This window comes from Arvicanthis niloticus, chromosome 12 (genome assembly GCF_011762505.2).
Source record: "Arvicanthis niloticus isolate mArvNil1 chromosome 12, mArvNil1.pat.X, whole genome shotgun sequence".
Lineage (NCBI taxonomy): Eukaryota > Metazoa > Chordata > Mammalia > Rodentia > Muridae > Arvicanthis > Arvicanthis niloticus.
In genome coordinates this window covers 54,413,426-54,432,989 of record NC_047669.1, presented here as the reverse complement: position 1 = coordinate 54,432,989, position 19,564 = coordinate 54,413,426, and positions in this window count along the sequence as shown.

The window sequence follows — 19,564 nt, the reverse complement described above, 5'->3', positions numbered from 1 at the left end:
AATGGTGAATTTATATCTTGTCCATAAATGATTCCTTTTTGCAGTGATTATAGACTTCTATCAACACTAAGTTTATTTTTAAAGGCTAGTTTATTCAAGTTGTCTACTTGTTTATTGAGGGATGGTAGTATGACAGCAAGAGCCCCATCCTATGCATAAACAGACAAATTTTATGTGACGGTTTCCATAAGGAATTTTCTCCCCTGTAGTGAAATTTTATCAGAAATCAGAAATCTAATATTTAAGAAGAACATTTTACATCTTTCAATATTAGCTTGATTTGGGAGTTGATAATCTATAATGTAAGAAAGTAATTATTAACCCTGTTTTGGCTTAATAGAATTCACTTAGATTTGCTGAAATACACTATGACTTTGAAACTGAATACAATATTGAGTAGGCATTGATTTTATACATATGATACATGCTATGCTCAGCAATTGTACTCATGAACACTAACCTTTAACTTTCTGTAGGTTATTCAACTCATTATCTCCAATTCAAGTATTATTTTCTATATATTAACGCAGCATTCTTCTGGTGTTTAGTCATGAGAATTCACCTATTTAGATGAAAGTGTTTTTTTTTTGTTTGGTTCCCCCCACACACAACCTCCTACTTATATAAGGCATGAATTGCTGTCATTTTTTTTTTTTTTACATGAAAATGTAATGGCAGGAAGCCACTCACCACTTAGCAAGGAAAGCCTGGCTCCTGCAGGTAAAGCACTTACCTTATTAAAACAGCCCTTTAAGGCATTACTTAATCAAACAAATTGAACATATGGAGAAACAAATCTCTAGCACTTTAATTTAATTGTTACAGAAAATATTATATTAGCTGCTGATCGGGTGAGAAATTCAGAACAAGAGAAAATATTGCTTCTCCATAAAAACACTGACAACTTCCTATTGAGTTGGAAGAAACAGTACAAGCAGCCATCAAACAAGCACTAATTTATCGGGTCATTAGGTAAAAAGCTACAGCTATTTGAAGAGAGTAGTACTTTTCCATTTCAATTTGAAATAAGACATGGTATAATAAATTAAAAGGAGAAAAATCAGATAATTGATATCTAGTTTTGAAAGTTTCTGCATTGTAGAATACCACCCTCCAAATAATATATAAACTCAATATATTGCTTGGCAAATAAACTATTGGATGGTATAAAATAAAAACTTGGCATTAAACTATTGGATAACATAAATGTTTTCCCTCACCACAGAGGCACAGAGGTTGAAATGTTTGATTGGATGGCACTATGGATGACCTTGTACTTACTTTTGCAAACCTTTTCATTTACTCAAACTGTAAATTAAAAACAAGTAATGCAAGAAAGTGCAAACTGATGTTTTAGGAGTGCTCCTTTCATATCCACATCTTAATCAAATTTTTTATTGTATAACTTAAATTCAGTTTTGAAAAGAGTAAGGATCCTTCTTATTTAAGATGCAAAATTTTCAAGCAGGTTTTGTTATATAGTAGAATTGTCTTGTTAAATTCACACTGTACTCAGAATAATAATGTCTTCATAACCATTTCTGAGAAAGACTAATGATACAGGGGAGTCCCTTCCATAAAACTTCTATAACTGACCTGTGATTTTAAAAATGGAACTAAGAAAATAAGATTTTACAATGAAGAGATTTGACAGAACACCAGGGAGAAAAGTCTGTTGGGGGAGTGCTGCTGTAAAAAATGTAAAGAACTGACTTTCATCCTCAGAACTTATGTTTAGAAAAACAAATCCTTGAATAGTGGCATGAACTTGAATGCTACACCTAGGGAGGCAGTGGTAGACAGTTCCCTGGAGGTGGCTAGACTGACACACTAGCCTGTTTGTGCATTAGGGTGCATTAGGCCACTGATAGACCATGCTTCAAAAATTATGTGGCCTGTACATGTACAATGAGATATTTATTTATTTATTTATTTATTTATTGATATTTATTTCTTTGTGCATGTGTGCACACACTTACACACGTATACACACACAAACATGTGCACACACACACATACACACATGCAATCTGTCAAAACTGTTTTCTACCAAGTATCAATATGAAACCTGTGTAGTCTACAGTTTGCCTTTGAGCTACAAGAGATTTTGAAAGTATTTATGGATAGATATAATGCAAAGTATTTATCTCAGATTATCCAAATATAGGGACCTCAGCCTTCATTGGTGTAAGACTGTAGGATTATTGCAGTGGTAAGTGAAGGGAGAATGCTAATTTGCCAAGCTATGAATTTATTCAGTGAAACTCTTCTCACTGAGCAACTTCCTGTTTTACCAATTACATACAAACTATGATTTTTTTTCTACTTTAAAATCCTATGCAGAATAACAACCACCTGTTCACAGACTCTGAGTGAAAAGTGGGTTAAAGGTAGTGCAATTTATAACTATAGTGTGGTCTCAGAACTTTAACCTCAAGAATCATCCTTGATAAAGATACTTAACAAAGTGCTGGATACAGCAAATATCTTCCATTTTTAATGCTTTCATCATTTTGAAATCATTCTGCATAAATTAGAAGCATCAGAAATTAAGGGAGTATTAATTGCAGTTAAGCATGATTTATTAATTTAACACTACATATTGAGTGAGCAAGTCTAATCTTCTAGAATCTTTATTCAATGAACCATTTATTAACTTCCATGACCTTTTAAATATATTAGTGTAAATAGTGTTTTAATCTGAATAAGAAGAAACATAGACACACATAAGAGAAGATAGATTACTCTACGGTATAGTCTAAAACAGACAGCTAATTGGCAATGAAAACTCACTGGCACTCTTTATACTACACTGCCTTCTAACTTTAATATCAATGCAATAACTGGAATAAATTAGGAATTATACTGTATAAGAACTGATGCTTAATCTAGGATACTATTAGATTATTGGTCTTTATTTCACTTGTTTGATCTATAGAGGTCAGCTAAGAGGAATGTACACCATGAATAAAGAATGCACAAAAACAAGCAGTAACTGAAGACATGCTGAAAAGGTATCATAGTCTTTGAAATTTGAAGGCTTATTTAAAACCAAATATTACTTATAAATAGATAAAATGTTGAGATAAAATATAAGGATAAGAAATAACTGATTTTACATCCTTTATTCAAAATAGTTAATTTTATATAATAGATTTTGATTAAAGTTTCCCCTGCCTCTATCCCTCTCAGTTCCTCCCTGTGGCACCTTCCCTACTGGATTTGTACCCTTTCTGTCTTTCACGAGAAAACAATCAAGACTAACAATAAAATAATATAAAACAAACTTGAATAGGACAAAACAACTAAGCAAGAAAAGATACAAAAATCACAACAAATGCATACTGACTGTGATACATATTCTCACAACAAGAAATTTCATAGAAAAACAAAACCAGAAGCCATAATATGTAATCAAATCACATATAATGGAGGGGGAAAATAAACAAGAGAAAAACAAAAAACAAACAAACAAAAAAACAAAAAACAAAAACAAAACCAAACCACAACCACTACAATAAAAACCTGATATAACTTTAGTAAAGAAAGAAGCACCAAGATAACATTAATTCATTTTGTGTTGGTCCTCTACTGCTGTCCATGAGGCTTCCTCTAGGAGTGATTTGTTTTCCTACTGAGACACTTCTGAAGAAAAACAAATTCATTTTCAAGTAGCTATAATTCTTTAAATTCCTGTGTGCACCATCCTCTTGTGGCTAGAAGGCTTTGATTACTTGGTGTTCTCCATCCTTTCTTTCACCTACACTCTTTCTGCCTTCACTTTAACACAATTCTCTGAAGTGAGGTAACCTGAAATGAGGTAATTTATATCTTTTCAAGACTGCATGTTCCAAGGTCTCCCACACTCTGCTTATTGTCTGTGTTTGTTTCCTTATGTTGTAGAAGGAATCTTCTCTATTGATAGTGAAGGAAAACACTGATCTATGAGTACAACAGAATGTCATTACTAATAATTTATTTGCTACATTCATTTAGCATAGCTAAAGTATTTTTGGCTTTCCACTAGGTTCATGGCGTAGTCTCAGGTTCTTGGCCTCTCACACATTTTTGAATATGACTTCCATCTCACGGAGTGTACTTTAATTAATAATTAGATATTGGTTGGTTATTTACGTAAGCTTTGTGATATTATTGCACTAGTACAACTTGCTTGCTGGCTACCATTATAGGTCTAACATGGTTGAACAAGTGTCTCTATACGAGAAAGAGATGTCTGTTGGGTATAAGCTCAAGAGCAGTATAGCTGGATCTTAGAGAACATCAATTTCCAACTTACTAAGGAACAACCAGATTCAGGTCTATAGTGGATCTATTTGCATTCTCCTAAACGCATTCGTCCACTTTGACCAGCACCATTGTTGAAAATTCTGTCTCTTTCCTGAGTGTATTATCAGAAACCAGGTGCCCATAGGTGTGTAGATTCAATTCTGAGCTTTTAGTTTTATTACGTTGATCAGCATGTCTATTTTGTGCACATCTCATGTTTTTTTTATTACTATATTACCTACTCTCCCTATAGCACTTTCTGAGGTTGTTAAAAGTTCTACCTTCAATAGTTCTCTTATCATTAGGTGTGTTTTGGCTGTTATAGGTTTTATGTAGACTGTTTTTAATTGGATGCCCATTTTTACTATATTCATCATACCAATCCATGAGCACAGGGGATCTTTCAGTTTTCTGATATCTTCTTCACTTTCTTTCCGCGATATCTTAAAGTTTGTATCATGTAAATCTTTCACGTGTCTGGCTACTCTTATCTCAAAATATTGTACATTTTTGAGGCTATTAAATGTAGCCATTTCCCTGATTTTTATATTAGTCTCCCTTTCATTTTAATTTAGTAGGAATGCTTTTGGTTTTTGTGTTTATTTATTTGTTTCTTCAGTGAATAATTGTCTATTCTGATAATTTCCTGAATATGATTTTCAGTTGTAGGTGTTTGCTGGTGGAAACTATAGGGTCACTATTATATCATATTCAAATAAAGATGTTTTGGCGTCTTCCATTCCCTTTTATATCGGCTAAATTTTTGTTGGTTATCTTATTGCTCTAAGATAGAATAAGAATGCAGGAAGAAACAACTTTGCGTTATTCACAGTTTTAGTGGAGAAGCTTTGAATTTCTCTCCCCTTAACTGGTTTTTCTATCGGTAGTTCTTGAATGAGGGTATACAAAATGTATATTAGGAGTCTCTTTCGGTTACATTTGCTATCTACCTGCCTTCTAAATCTTATTTGTAATCTTTGATTTTTCTCTTTTAATTATAGAATGGTTATGCTTCATTACATTGAATGTTCTTTCTACTAAGAGTGGATTTTAAGTAACAGCCCTCTTGAAATTCCATTTGTTGGAACTTTATAAATTTATGAAAGATTAATTCAAAAAATTCATTCTGATTTATGAATCGTTAAACTCGATGACATAGTCAGAAAATTACAGTTTGTGGATTGGAGCATATTACTGTGGGGATTTTACTGTCCTTTCTTGGAGATTCCAGTGACCTTTAAATCTTTTTGCAAAGTGGCAGCCCATTTTTACCTCCATCTTGTCTCATTGCTCATCTTTTATTCTCTTTTAAAGTGACTTACTTAAATAAGTCACTTTTCTTAGACTAAATAATGGTAATTTCCTTCAAGACAAGAATAATTTAATGAGCAATTCAATTTTATTTTTTCAAGATTAAAAAGTGCCAGGTGTCTTAGAAATCTGTCTATCCTCATTTATGTTATCACATTTTAAGTCTGATTCAATCAAGCTTCTTTTATGTTACTAAATAACAAATTTCCAAAGCTTATTCATTGTTCAGGAAATATAAATATTAATCATTGCTCTCTAGATTCTTCTAGCCAAACGTGCATTTATTATCCACAATTTTCTTACTTATTGATGGTTTCTATATGACTGTATTTTAATGAACATAAGTTCATTTTATATACATAATATTCTCAATGATAAAATGGATAAATATAAGTTCTAAAACAATCTGTTTATTTCATGCTGTCTACAATAGAATAAGCATAATATATTTATAAGTACTGTAGTGATGGAAATGTGGTATCGACAAATACACAATTTCAGTAAAAAATAATAATAATAACAATAACCTAGTAAACCTGAAGCCATATCAAGTTTGGAATAGATCCATAATATTGGGTAGGTCTTAAAAGTTTTAAAGTAGTTGTTCTAGGAGTAGCAATATGACTCAGTGCTTAAAGGTACTTGCCATCAATAATAGTGACGTGAGTTCTATTTCCAGGACCAACAAGATGGAAGGAGAGTCCTCAAAGATGTTTTCTAGTATCAATAAGTGTGCTACGACAGGTTTCCTTCAAAGATAAAAAGAATTTTTTTCATTTTACTGAATCATCTGTTTGTAAAATGAGTGTAATAATTTAACAATGTCAGCTTTGCAAATGAATGACACCTATTACTTTCATTAGAAGGAGTCCACGATGGAGGACAGAAAGAAGAAACAGAACCTGATACTCCACCAGCAATAACAGCCAGAGGTTGTTAAGCTATTCAGGTATCCTGGCTGCTAAGTAAATAAAAACCAACTTACATGAATACTCTATGGAATGAGAATTTGCTGTCAGAGAAATGGCAGAAAAGATCAGTTTCGATGATAAACATCTGTCCACTGGTAAGCAGGTCTTATTTAGCTGAGGACACAAAAATATGATCTGCTTTTATTCTGCTTGGCTTAAAATGGATGACTTTGCTCCTTATATACCAAGAACAATTATGGCAGTACGACCACCCAGTTGGCATAGAGAACATTTAATTTAGCATAGAAAATAAGTTATGTATTTCTAGAATATTCCAATCAAGGCAATGCAACCATTACGGAATGTAAGGTTCTTTTATTTCCTTACACAGAAACGTTCCAAGTCTGCAATAATCTCAAATACTGCATCATTAAGTCCTACAAGCAGAACCAGACTATCTACCCATGCATTCATTTGTATATTCATTAAAGTTTTAGATTTCTTAATGAATACTTATATCCTGACTGCAAAATAAAATTTTATTTTACAGTCAATACGTTCTTAACCTAACTAACTAACTATAACAACTTTTGTATAAAATACATGCACAAGGTCTGGATAGATAGTTTAGCAGTAAAGAGCATTTGCTGCTTTTGCAGAAGATCATAATTCTGTCTCCTTAGTCCAAGTTAGGTAGCGCATAACTGCTTGTAACCTAAGCTGTGAGTGGTTTCAAAGCTCTCCTCTGGCTTCTATAGGCATCCAAATATAGACACACACACACACACACACAATCTTTAAAATACATATAAAACATATATGCATATACACATATTCATCACCATATGTAAGTGTCCCTTACATTGAATATTAAAACGTATACATTTTTAAATATTGATAAAGAGAATTCCCAAATTTCTACATTTGTAATAGATGCATCAAAAGATTATACCAAAATTTAGAAAACTTAACATAGGAAGAACTACAGAACTTGAACTGTCCATACTTTGCCTTTATTGATATTGGAAATGTTGTTAATACATTTTATGTAAATTTAAATAAGAATGTACAGTATGAACAAATGATTCTCCCATTAGGTAATTACTAAAAAGGAATGAAACATAAGTATTAACATTTGTAAACATATATTAATATTAACCTTGTATATAGCTGGAATATTTTGGAAACAACTAAGATGCCTTGCTGTAGGTGAATGGCAAAAAAAAATCCCTCTGTCATCTGCATCTACTGACAAACAATAAAAATTAGTGAGCTGTTGATGCTTCAAGCATGAGTGATTCTCAAAAACAAGATGCAGAATGGAAGAAGTCAGACATAGTAATTAATGCATTCTGTAATTCTATTGACTGGACGCTGGGCAAGCTAATACAGCTAACAATGATGAAAATCTGGTAAGTTGTAGCCTGTTCTAGTGACATTGGTAGCACTGGCTGGGCTACAATGAGGTGAAAAGAAAATTTCACATATTAAGCAAATTAGTTACACCTGACTATACAAACTTGGTAAAACTACTTAACTTATAGTACATGTTACCTTAATGAGGTTGTTCTGTCTGTTTAAATAACCATAGAATTACCCTTACTTGCACAATTAAAATCAGTATTTTATATAATAGACTATAGATCATCACAACAACACATTTTTTTTCTGTGAAATGACATGAATACTTAAATATTACCAATTTTATTAACGAAAGTGTTAGCAAAAAGTAACAAGAATTGGAGACATGGAAGAAGAAAGGGAGGACACAGGAGAAAGGATGGGAGAAGAGACAGTTGGTGGCAGTCATAAAATGATATAACCCTCTGAAATTTCAAATCCAACTGACTTCTACAAAAATATGGTACAGGTGATTGTTAAGAAAATCAGCGATCGAGTGTGATATTGAGCTCCAAATGAGATCCAGAGAGAGATAACAGGGAAAAAAATCAGCATCATGATGTGAAACAAGTACATATGCATTCTGAAAATAAAATGGAAACAAAAGGAGAGCTCACTCTGAACCATATGCATTCAGGTAAAAGAGACTGAGCTCATGCCCAGAACTCAGAACTGAACTAATACATATGAAGTATTTTTTGACTCAGAAAAATATCAGAGAATAGACACTTGTATTTTAAAGAGCTGTGCTTCCTTTAGAATAGAAATACCTACAATGTACCATGGGGAGCTTCTTTTCTTACATACAAGATTTTTTTTTGTAAATACTCAACTAAAATACCAGAATTTCTCAACATATAACAGTTAAATATATTGTACATAATAGAGTATATAGTATTAAAAAATAACTCATATTTTGTATAATTTTAATTGTAAAAATTATTTCTATACAGAAAAGTAAAAACTTAATAAAAATCTCAAATTTAAGAAATCATGAAAGTGCATAAATTGTGTTGTACACATCTGTCAAAGTCCATTATTATGGAACAGATTCTGTTCTTGGGGGGAGGAATGCACAAATAGTTCTGTTCACACCTGACAAAACTTAAAATACATATATGTTTATTTTTATTTATTTTCTAGGTATTCAGAATATCAAATGGATTGTAAGAGTTTTTTTAATCTTCTGACATATTATATAAATGAAGTTAAATGATGTTGAGAGCCTCACTACCCCACGTTTGGGGGCCAAAATGTCGAGGACCACTCTATCAATGTTGGAACCCGCACTGCCAAAAGCCTTGGGGCTAAGTTGTTAGAGCCTACAGTGCCCCAAGCTGCTCCAGTCGATGGGTTGGGGTTCAGCAAGAGAGAGAGTGAGGACGGACACAAAGAATGGAGATCAGACAGAGTGTAATTCAATCCTGTTTATTCTTCAGTCCCTCTTTTTCTCTCCAAGTTCCTAGTTCCCAGTCTGAAGTTCCAAGTCTTTTCCAAGTTGCTAGTACCAAGTCTCAGGTCCTAATCCCTGTTCTAAGATGCTAGTCTCTTTCCCAGTTCCAAGTTCTCCTTCTGCTTCTAAGTTTCAAGTTCAAGTGCCTTTCCAAGTGCAAGTGTCTAATAATTTCTTCTGTCTGCCTCTCATCTTTTATATGTCTCACTTCTAAGTCATGCCTTTAAGTCACGCCCTTAGGTCTTATCCTTAAATCACACCTTTAAGTCTCACACACCCAAGGGAAAATCACCCTGGGTATCTAAAACAAGATGTTATCAGGGTGTGCTCAGCTGTTGTAGGCTATTGTAAACAAGTCTCTTGTCAGGGTATATGGCTCAAGATGGCTGCAGGGATGATAACCACCTTCTGTCGGCTTTCCACAAAATGATTTAGTGTGTGCCCTTGTGTTTGCATGTGTGTGTCCATGTATGTGTGTGGTTAATGTTCATGTGATTGAACATTATTATATATCTTATCTGGTATATAATAAAAGCATACACCAAATTTATTCCTAGATTTCTCTTCTCTTTAATGGTAATGAAAGTGCAGGAAACAGACGGAAGTCCCTTGTATTATGAATCTCAGAGAAATTTATTCTGAAAAAATATTCAGATTGGCAATGGATAGGAAGTAGGTAAGTCTCTGAAAGTTAGGATAGGGATCTCCCAATTACTTTTTCTCTGTGTCCACAAACTTTCCAAATTTATCCAAGACGTAGACAGAATACTGAGGAGGGTTTCACATCCAAACTTTTTCCTTCTATCCCAAGCTGTACCCTCTGACCACATGCTATAAACTTCCTGTCTATCTCAAAGAAGAAGAAATGAGGACCTGATCTTGACAGTTCAACCCAGTCATGCGCTGTAAATCGGAAAGACTCTATTCCACTCTTTTTGCAAATATGCCCATCTCATAAAACCTGAAGTCTGGTGTTCACGGATGGAAGCTGAGACTCCCATGGGTTGGGTCTGTGACATTATAACAGAGGAAGTAGAACTGTAGCCTCTACCTAGTAGAGCTGCATGATCACTATCTAAACTGCCTCATTTCCTAGAAGAAATGTTCCAAGTATCAGTAGAACTGCTTGTTTTCAAGTACTACATGTTGACAGAGACTTCATTAAAAATTTGAGTAATTTCATGTAACTTTTTCATTAATATTCTAACTCTACCTTATTTTAGTGAACTTTTTAAAATAAATAATTGGTTATTTTGTTTATTTACATTGGGGAATGTTATTCCCATTTCCAGTACCTTTTCCAAAACCTTCTATCCCACCCCCTTCCCTCTGCCTCCATGACAGTTCTGGAGCATCAAGCCTTCACAAGTCAAAGGGCCGCCTTTCCCTTTGATGCCAATCAAGGCTATCCTCTGCTACACATTCAGCTGAAGTCATGGGTCCCTCCTCTTTGGTTTGTGGTTTAGTCCCTGGGAGTTCTGGGGATCTGGTGGTTGATATTGTTGTTCTTCCTATGGGGCTGAAAACTCCTTTAGTTCCTTTAGTCATTTTCCTAACTCCTTCATTGGGCTCTCCCTGCTCAATCTGATGGATAGCCGCAACCATCCCCATCTGTATTGGTAAGGATCTGGCCAAGCCTCTCGGGACATTCATATCAGGTTCCTGTCAGCAAACACTTCTTGGCATCCACAATAGTGTCTGGGTTTGGTGGGTGCATATGCTGTGGATCCTCAGATGGGGCAGTCTCTGGATGGCCTTTCCCTCAGTTTCTGCTCCACTCTTTGTCCCTGCATTTCCTTTAGACAGGAGTAATTCTGGATTAAGATTTTGAAAAGAGTAGGTGGTCCCATCCCTCAAACGGGGACCATGCCTAACCTCTGGATATATTCTCTACAGGTTCTCTTTCCCCTTTGTTGGGTGTTTCAACTAATGTCATCCCTATTGGGTCCTGGGAGCATCATGCTTTCCTAGCATCTGGGAATTTCTGTTGGCTACCCACAGCTTGCCATCCCCCATTGCTACACAATTCTGTTCAGTTTCCTGACCCTCTGTACATCTCCCCTGTTGCTTCCCACTCTTGATTCTGACCTCCCCTATTTTCCTCTGCCCCTCCTCTCTGCCTCTCAAGTCCAGTTCACCCTCTATCTCCCATGATTATTTTGTTCCCCCTTCTAAATAGGACTGAGGCATCCTCACTTTGTTCTTCCTTCTTCTTGACCTTGATATGGTCTGTAAGTTGCATCATGGGTATTCCAAGCATTTTTCCTAATATCCACTTATCAGTGAGTGCATACCATGTGTGTTCTTCTGTGACTGGGTTACCTCGCTCAGGATGATATTTTGTAGTTCGATACATTTGTCTGAATAGATGCTTTTGATTATAAGTTGGAAAGGGAAGTGAATGTTTAGCTACAAGAACATTCTATGTATAAAATTCATACTTTCTGGACACTATTTTTTAATACTTTCTCATTTTTATGCTAATATTTTATGTGTGAGGAGAAATTAAAAAGTAATCACTACTGATTCAGTTTAATGGAAACAAAATATTAAAAATATACATTAAATTAATTAAGTTGAATCATAGGAGGTATTATAGAAAAAAACATTTTAATTCTATTTAATCTAAAATTGTATGTTTTCCTTTTTTAATATACAGCCTAATGTCAGAACACATTTTAGCAATTAGATAATAGTAGGCAAGATAAAATAATGTAATAAATTACATTTTAAAGAAAACTAAGTGAATGATTTTGTTTTCAGTCGACAGTGACAAAGCGATCAACATTATGTTACAATTTCTGCCCCTTCATTTATCTTCACAGCAAAATGAATAATGTCAGAGATTGAGAGGGCTGAGTTCAAGGCAAATTTAAAGTGACTTCCTTTATCTCTATTATGAACAAGATTTCAAAGGATGAAAAACTAAACATAGAGAAAAGAGTCTTTTCTCTCTCATATGTGGTCCTTTCTTTGTCATTTGAATCAAGATAAGACCATAAAATAGATACAACATGAGAGAAATAGCATTAAATAGGATGTACTAGACTCACTGTAACTTTGAACATCTTGAAATGTTAAATGGAAATTGAAGCTATCCATTTTCATAAAGACATGCAGACATTAGCAGCCTCTATACAACATACCATAGAGTATTAGTGGAAAGTCTACATTTGTTTCCCTTTTGTTTATAAGGCCTTTAGATTTCTCAAAAAGCATATCATGATTCAATTCTACAATAGCATATCATGACAGTTTAGGAACAACTAAAAAAGTAAACATTGTTAGTCATCATTGCAACGATGGAATCTATCTAATTCAGGGTTTATATTTGAAACTTAGTGTGGCCTAAGCTAATTTTTTTTAACTCTAATAGGATTTCTGTAGCAAAGGCTATGAAAACTAAATTTAATTTTGAAAATTCTATGAGTTCAAATGTATATCAAACAGCGCTTCTTAAGAGCATTCATGTGAACTTTATGTTTATAGCAATAATTATGTTTATAGCAACATAAAGTATAAATTTCTAAGTAGACTAATATGTAATGATGTAACATGGAATGAGTTATTCTGAATGACTTTGTTTTGTAATTCAATGCAATATTACCATTAAAATAGCTGATCATGTCATAAAATAATAAATTATACTGTCTAGTATATTTAGTTAAATTCCTCTCATATGATTAAAGGTATATTATCAAAATCTGTACAAAAATATGAGTAATAAAATATAGAATCAGTACTGTAAGAGACCAAAGCAGTTCAGAAAATACAGATTTACCTGTGTGTTGAACTTACCACTATCAGAAAAGCATGGTATTAGCAAATGAATAAATTTGCCAGTAGGACAATTCATAGATCTAGATGGAAAGTCATGCAAATGTAGTCAATTATTTATTTTAAAATGTAACTTTACATTTTAAAATATTATACCCAAAATAACAATCATATTTAGAAACACAAATTTTAATAGGATATCTTATTCAATGTTAACTACAAATGAATTATAAATTTCATATAAAATTTGATCCATGTAGCAGCTAAGAGAAAAGTAAAAACCTATTTTGGGTGTCTAGTATCAAGTAAGAGTTCTTTGTCATGAAAGGAAAGACAAGTGAATCTCACATTGAAATGTTGCTGAGTGAAAAGTGGCCCACCAACTCTGGGAGAGGAAAAGTTTGGCAGTGTGGTTAGCCATGTCATTTTTCAAGAAAGTCATTAGTTTCATTTGATGATACAACATGCAAATGTATGGTCATGTGAAAGACAGGACACAGACACTTATAACTCAACTCATATTCACTGACTGTCTATTGTTGATATGCCACACAGAGTTTCAGAAATTACAGGGCTTATAGCATAAGCAGTACTAACTCCGCAATAAAAGAGTCATTGTCTTACAGAACTGATTTGAATCTCCAAGTGATTAAGCTGAATGAGAGTATTAAGGCTCTCTGGAAGTTACATACTGTGAGATCCTACAAACATGCCCTGGATTTTTATATATCCTCAAAACTGTAGTGAGAGAATAAATCTTTTATTGTTAAGAGTGGCGTGTGTGTGTGTGTGTTTGTGTGTGTGTGTGTGTTTGTGTGTGTGTGTGTGTGTGTTTGTGTGTGTGTGTGTGAAAGGGATTAGTAAAAGTTGATATAAAGAAAGAATAGAGGGAGGGATGAAACTACGGTGTGTCTGATAATAGGTACACTCACATTTCAGTGTGATGATCACAGGATATACTATCAAATGAATTTAATTTGATTTGTATTACAATTTCAGTAGTAATGAAAAAATGAATTTTGATTAATCTAGACATTTTTATTTATGCTTTTAAGTTTTAAAATACCTCTTTTACTATTACATTTTCTATTAAACATAACAGTGTTTTTTGGTGTCTGAAGAAAGGACAATAAGCAAAGGAAAAAGACAGGGAAAGAAGTGATGGAGCTATAGACACATGCAGACATTGAGGGAAAGAAGGAAGCAGAAGAAAAAAAAAGGAACTCTTCAGAAAACAAAGTAAAAATTGTTATTAAATTTTTCTATGTATACATTGAAGATCAAGTTACTGAATGTGTTAGTTAAAAATACAATTGTAGGAAAATACACTATATATAAATACATGTGTATTTATCCAGATATACAAAGTATAAATACACATATACAATGTTGTTATAAATGTAAATATATATTGAAGAAAATATACTCTATATGTATACGTTTGTGTGTTCTAATATATTATTTTGAATAGAAAAAAATGGAGGAAAACATTAATAAGCTATTATTTGGCTGTCTCTTCCCTTAAATATGTCTATATTTGCTAGCCTGCATTGCAATGCATAACGAGTTATTTAACCATTCTGAACTCTTATTTGAAATGAAGGGTATACACCATACTTTGTTGATTTGTCCTGGTAATTACATGAGAAACTGTATAATTTGCCATAACTTCCTGAGGTTGTGATATTCAGTGGAACCAATAACTGTAACTAAAATATCAAGTAGTATGTGTGACCAGATATAAACCATGATGAATGAGATGAACCAGTAATAGGATAAGCAACACCTTCAGGTTTTTCTCCTTAATAGTCATTCTTCACTCTTTCTATTTTTGTTACACATTGAATGTCTACTTTTTTCATTGAATCTCTAACCTCTGTGGAATTGTGAATATAATTCCAGTATTCTTGCAATCTTTCACTTATATTCTGGTAACTATCATTCTGTTACAGAGGGAAAATAAAAGATGCGTTCTCCGATCTACACTTATTTCAAAGACTTGGCATAATCATTCATTTGTTTTCTTATTTTCATGAGACCTCTCCCATTGTTTTTCACACATGATAACCTCACCTATTCCTCACACCTTCTAATTGTAATGCATTCTCCACAGCTTGTCTTTAAGTTAATTGTAAGTTATGCTTCCACCTGGAGTGTGCTTGACACTAGAAAGACTGAGTTCTATTTAAGAAACGTTATTTTAGTTATTGTTAATTCAGACATACTTTTCATATATGACTTACAATCAGTAATTTCCTAATGTATTTTTGTCTTTGTTTGTTATGTCATCATGTAACTATATATGACTATGAATTTTATATAAATTCCCTAGCTAGATACATTTCTAATGTATAGGACCCAGATTTTCAACATTGATTTAATTGTTCATTTCTGTTCTACAGTTCTCTCTTAGTTGTCTAATTATTAAAAGACCAGGATTATAAAGTAACTGATAAGAATTATTTCAGTTTTCATAGTTAATACAGATGATTAAAATGAATAACATATGGCCAACCAAAATTAGAATTATATGAAAATGTTAAAAATATATTCTGAGCTAGTAAAATCTCAATTCAGATGCAATTTTAATTTGTTCTAATATTATATGTTCTTGCATACACAAGAATATAAACTTTTATAACATATATTTTTCTCTTCTAAATTCAAAACATTTGGTATTCAAATACTATAATAATTCATTTTTCTTTGCCAAGAGAGAAAAATTGCAATAGGAGACAGTGTTCTGAGAAATGTTATTTCTTTTTAACTTATTCTGTTGATTAAACTACAAGTGGTTTAATCAAGAAATTGATTCGGGAAAGTAGCTTCTCAGACATAATATATCAAATTAATTATTTCCTTAGAATAAATTACCTTTAATTTTTCTTCTTTAAGAGGTTAAAGTTTAATAAATGAGATTTGTTAAGGGAACCAAGTCCTCTAGGTTCTATTGCTCAGAGTCACAGGCAGGAGCTTTCTTGACAGATAAGGACTTTCCCTCCCTTTATGGTTAACACACTAGATGAATCTGTCTGTCATCTCTTTTAATTTAAACAGGCAACATTGAAGTTTCTTAACAATACCTCTGACCCCTGAGAAACAGGATGTATAGCAGTCCATTAATTAGTTGTTTGAAATGAAAGGATATGGCATACAGAATACCATGCTTCTCTGCTCCATTGCACAACACTCCTACACCACATTCTCCATTTATATTTCTGACGACTACCAAAGAACAAATACCCTTGGGAAGCATCATAAGTTAGCAAGTTTGATTGATGTACATTAGGCAGTCAATGACTTGTTCTATCTGGAGTATTTTCCTTTTTGCATGAAGGAAAGATGGTCAAAATATGTATCAGACCTCAAATCAAATTAAAGCCCAGAAGATTTCCTTGCTATGCTGTTTTTTGTTTCATACATAAATTTACATAAAATTGAGTTACTTTAGATTTCATATCTATTTCAATTTTCCTTCCATTCTAGATATTCTCAAATGAAAAGCCGTTTCATAGAACACTGCATTAATTGTTTCAGGAGGGTAACACAATCAACTCAGCCACTTTCTAATTTAAGTTTTGGGGGCACAATTGTTCTTTATGAATATTTCACCTAGCTATAAATTTATAAATTATTCACATTCAGAGTCACTGTAAGAAACATGAGAGGAAATAGCATTAGCAAGAAAAATGACATTGGAGTCTTGCCATTCCTTTAATTTTACTAGTGACTTTTTGCCCTTTCTGTGACACAAATTTTTCCTCCAAATAAATTTAAGACTGTGCTCACTATGAAGAAGTATTTTTAAATTCACCATTTTATTTTTCCAGAGAAGAATTAATTATTCATTGTTCATAATTGCACTACTTCATAATATTACAAAAATCATTTAACTACAAATATGTAACTTAAGAGAAATTAATACTGAGAAACATGTAGAGAAGTTCATGCAATGCTGTCTAATTACTACACTGTAAAAATTTGGATATGTGGGATTTCTAGTAGGAATAACTGCTGCTCTTGAAATACATTTTTACCTGGGTAAATTAGTACATATATATACATATATATAAAACCACACTATGTGAGAAGCTGATGTGAGCAAGCTTCAAATTCAAAACTAGCATAAACTACAGAGTTCAATACCATCCTGAGATACATGAGAAAACCTTGTTTCAGAAAAGATAATCATAATTATACAAGCAATAATTTACTGTGTCTTCCTTAAATAATTTTTACATTGCTATTATTATGTTATGTGAATTTTCTATGACTTGGTTTATATCATTTTTTCTTTTACATTAAAAATGGGTTAAAAGTTAAGTCAATCCTGTTGGATGTTGGTGATGTTTCTATGGAATCTATGACTTTCATCTGTGGTCCATTTCTTATGGATTTTAATCTTAATATTATAACCAAGTTCTATTTTACATCAGGAATTACAGTACTGCTGCAAGATATCTTATCAATTCATTGTTAAAATTTTCCTTTGGATTATTTCTAAATACATAGGGCTGCTACATCAGATTCCAGCTTTTTGGCTAATATGATAATTTAGTAATTTCACAGCAGTGCCCTAGCCAGACACTTTGTTTTTCCTGTAGCAGTAATATACTAGGAATCTTTTGTTTTGATGTTCTGAGATCTCTTATGTCTTCTTTGGCTATATAGATACATGTCTTTTTTGTTAAAACATAACCTAGGGGAACAAATTCACTCTTTACTATTCAGAAGGGTTGGTTTTATGCATAGCTAGCTCATTATCTCTTTTATTCCTTTCTGTCCTTCAGTTGAACTGAATAAAAGATGTTCCGAAAGATGAATCTTAAATGGCAGAATATGTTATTTCTTCAAGGAACTGAAATTCAGTTCACACTTTACTACTGACTTTGGAAGGATATGCAGCATCCTAATTTCAATCCAAAAAATAAAAAATAAAAATAAAAATAATACTTCTCAAGTGAGTTAGGAACAAAAAGAATTTTTATTGTATGATAACAAATATTTTATCATGTATTATTCAGATGAGTAATCAAAATATCTATTTGGAATACATATATTATAAATTAATTGGAGGAATGAAGAGAGCATGAACATACCAATAAAGTTCAAATCTTTATTACTATTAAAATAGTATTTTTCTTTAATTTTTGAGGTTATAATATATTTACAGCTTTCCCCTTTCCTTTTCCTCCCTTCTAACCTTCCCACATCCTCCTTTGGTTCCCTTTCAAACTCAAGGCCTATTTTTCATTCATTGTTTTAATGTGTATATATGCTTATGCTATAGATAAATGTGTATATGATGAAAATACAGACACATGGATTAAACTAGCTGAGTCTGTATGTTACTTGTATGTATGATTTCTAGCAATTATCACTTTTTATAGAATAACCAACTGATGCTCTTACACAGAGTAGACTCTCGAATTCTCATCATTCCTTAGGTGCCTTTATTTCTTTGTGTAAGTTTGAAGACTTATGTATGTCTGTTTTTCTCTTGTTCACATTGGCATGTCTATTGTTGTCTTCCTTCAGTTTATTTTTTTTTTAATTTTCATTTAATTTATCCAGTACTGTACAAATGATTCCTGTTACATCCCCAGTCCTCTTATGGGACTCAAAGTTCTTCAGTTCTCTCTGAAGAACTAGGTTCAAATCATTTTTCTCTAATATAATGTCATCCATCCCTGGATGTTTTCAGTGATGGCATGTGTTTAATCTTCTCATGTTAGCACATGTCGTTATCACAAACTGTGCTATCTGGAAACAAAAGACTTAATTTTTGTGGTTCTAGAAAGTGTGAAGTGAAAACACCAAATCGAGGAAATTCTAGATTGCCTGGCCAAGCCGTCAGTGACCATTATTTATCTGTTCTCATGTCCTTAAGGGGACAGAATCATTCTACAACTTTCTGCTATAAGGACACTAGTATTCATAAAGAAGTGGCTGCCTTAAAGTCCACTTTTCATATAATACTATATTTAAAGAATTATTTTAAATTGGTCTACTTATAGAGTCAGAAAAGGCCAACACAGGTTAAAGCCTTTCCCATGTGAAAAATACAATTTCAAATATCATTAATGAAATATTTTATATTAAATCTTAATCTCCTGCTGCTCAATGCACACTCTCTCTCACTCTCTTTCTCTCTTTCCATATATATATATATATATATATATATATATATATATATATATATATATATATATGCCCCTTTGGTCTTGTTTTAGTCATCCATTGGGAAAAAAGACACATTACTTGAACCTCCTAGTTTTACTTTACATAGTAAATGTGCAGTAAATAATATTATATAATGATAATGATGATGATGATGATGATGATGATGAAAATAAGATAGATGGTTAAAAATTACTTACCAGGCAGAACTGAATCACAGATCTACTAGTAACCAAAAGGCATT